Below are 224 nucleotides of genomic sequence, written 5' to 3'. Positions count from 1 at the left end.
CAGAGGTTCTAAGCAACTGCAAGATCTCTACATATTGGGTAGCCCCTTGCCATAATGCCTTCAGAAAGCTAAGCACATGTAGCAGTATATGGGGATGGCTGAAAAAACAGAAAATAAACAAATTATTAAAGTACTGTGAAAGCAAACCAAAATACGAAAAGATAGAAGCCATAAAGGTCCCATCCATCAAGGTCAAAAACAAAAAGGAAAAAAAAAAAAAAAAA

This window comes from Macadamia integrifolia, chromosome 3, assembly GCF_013358625.1.
Source record: "Macadamia integrifolia cultivar HAES 741 chromosome 3, SCU_Mint_v3, whole genome shotgun sequence".
Taxonomy (NCBI): Eukaryota; Viridiplantae; Streptophyta; class Magnoliopsida; order Proteales; family Proteaceae; genus Macadamia; species Macadamia integrifolia.
The sequence above is the reverse complement of the archived record's forward strand: the minus strand, read 5'-3'. Positions refer to the sequence as shown.